Raw genomic sequence first — 2555 nt, forward strand, 5'->3', positions numbered from 1 at the left:
TCACCTTCCCTTTAAATATGATATATTCTTATTCGCTTCGAAATGTTTCGAATATTTGAACAGGCTCCAATAATCGGCTATTATCGAATTTTTGGGTGTATTAGTTTAAGGGGGGACGCGTCTTTCAACTTCGGAAAGAGGACCACAACATCGTTTTTTTAAAGCCACATATTCGGCTTCTATGTTTTATATCCTGTGCATTTGCAAAGTTTTTCCACCGAAAACCGTCGCAAAGTGGCACCATGTCCGCGCAAATGCACGAAACAACGGCAATTCTCGGAGCGCTGTATCTCCGCAACGATGCAACCGATCGCGGCCATTTTGGTACTATTGGAGCGGCCGAGCGATCCTCTTTTTGGTCCCAACCGTCTCTTTTATCTTCGTTAATTCACAAACGCACGAATGGAAGGAAAAAAAGAAGCGCAAACAAGTAAGATATAGATGCTGAATCGCGGCTGGCATTTCTGTCGGCGCTCGTTCAAATGGCCCTTCGTATTGGGCGTCGCTGCGTTATTTTATGATGGCGGCCACATTAACTGCGTAATGCGCGTTTCTGTGTTCATTTGCATCACTTCGCTCGGCCAAGTTTCTGTTCAATCAGTTTATCTGCTGTGGTATTCAACAAAGCCATTATCGCGACGGGAACACCTAGGATCGCACGCCATATTACGGGACGTTGCGTGGCTCGGAAGGTGGATCGGTCACCGAACGCTTTTCGTGGGGCGCGTGACTTTACCCTGGAGGGGAAAACGCAGTGTGCGCGCTTGGGATAGCGGTTCGCGCAGTGAACTTTTCGCCTTATTTGCGATGCTTACACGCTTAGTTATTGCTAAGCTTGGCAGTATGCTCGCTAGCTTTCGGATAGAAACTGGCGATGCGTCAAAAGCTTCGGCGCGCACGGCGTAGCTGCTGCGCGTTGGAGCATCGCGTGACTACGCAACCTGGTACGACTGAACACCAGGAGTATTTAGGAGCGACCTGACGGGCAATGTCAGGGGTAAACAAAGTATGACATGTTGCGGTATAGAAGCACCGCGATGCAGGTGAGCTATATCGCATTCTTGCGCACCATTTCCCGTGCACTTTCAGTAATCATGCAAACAGGTCTGAGTTAGCCATAAGAAGGTGTTGACAGCGTTAAAAATTTACCTTACAGTCATTAAATTTAACAAATTGATTTTTAGGGACACTATCAATAATACCCATGCATACATCTATAGTTTAGTGCATATTGGATGTCCTGAATTTTAAGAGTACCAAAAAATGTCCATGTATTGAAGTTGTAGTTATCCAGAATATTATACCAAGCTGCGAAGAAACTGATTTGTGCCCTTTTTGTGTGTAAACTTTTGACACTGACGGCTGCACGTAAGCTGCTGCTCCAGGCAAGGATTTAAAGCACAAAAGAAGTCAAAGGTCAATTTTCAAATTTATGTAAAGACGAGTGCCTAATTTGTTGCCATGATCACTGCAGAGGGAAGATTTGCAGTAAAATACAATCAACCAGTTAACCTACTTTGCATTGAAGGCCATCTCCCCACCTTGGTCAGCACACTGGGCTGTGTACTCTTCACAGAGAAGCTAAATTGATGTTTTATGCGAAAGAAAAGGCTTCAAAAGGTACTTCAATTTTAAGGCAAGGCATTCCAGAAGCCACGTGTTAAATAAAGACGAGAGACTACAAACCTAGCAACTTTTGATGAACGAAATCTATTTTTCAACTTCAGAATCTGTTTTCTCAAAACAGTTTCTTTTTCACCACCTACGTCTCTTGTTTTAGTGATTTCTTCGTGACAGGTAGGTCTATTTTTGATTCCGTTTTTTTGGTTCAGGTTGTGACACTCTTGGTTGTTAAGGTTTACGGTTTGTGATTTTTTTATCAAATGGTCGTTTATTGTATAAATGCCTGTTGTTCATACAGCTCAAAAAACTGAAAACTAAAAAAATTGTGTTCTAATGAAACATCTAAGACTGTCACGACCTCGTTCATTCATTTGGGAATGCAAAGTACTTTGAACAAGCTTTCTATCATGTCTTATAGGCCCCTCAACGAGTACGAGCACTCAAAATATGCGCTTTATTACAGCCAATAAGTGACAGCTGTAGCAAGCTGGACCATTAGGTACACCAGGCACTACGGCACAATACCACGGTGCTTCTTACTGTTTCCACCGCAGCGCTCAGCGGTAGTAAAGCACATTCGCTTTGTTGCAGCGACGTTACCGACACCAATTGCAATACAAAACCCTGCAAGCCAGAAACATCACCCGGTGAGATGTCGCGGCAGTCCCTCAATGAGTCATGACAGTAAAGAGTATCACTGTGTTGTGACTTCAGACGTCCATCAAAATCGTATTCCTAGCTTTGTGCGGGGCACTAGATGACTGCGGAATAGACTTTTTGGCGGCCGGAAGGATGTGCGGCGTTGTTTGTGTTGCCTAATAAACTTTCGATATTTCTGCAAAGTTACTCCAGTTCACTTGGGTTTCATTACCCTGTGATGCGAAAGAGATGCTGAGACCTAAGTATGTTAGGGAATTAGCTAGTGCTCTCGA

The sequence above is a fragment of the Haemaphysalis longicornis genome, unplaced genomic scaffold, assembly GCF_048455015.1.
Source record: "Haemaphysalis longicornis isolate Haplotype H1 unplaced genomic scaffold, Haemaphysalis longicornis Haplotype H1 scaffold_11, whole genome shotgun sequence".
Lineage (NCBI taxonomy): Eukaryota > Metazoa > Arthropoda > Arachnida > Ixodida > Ixodidae > Haemaphysalis > Haemaphysalis longicornis.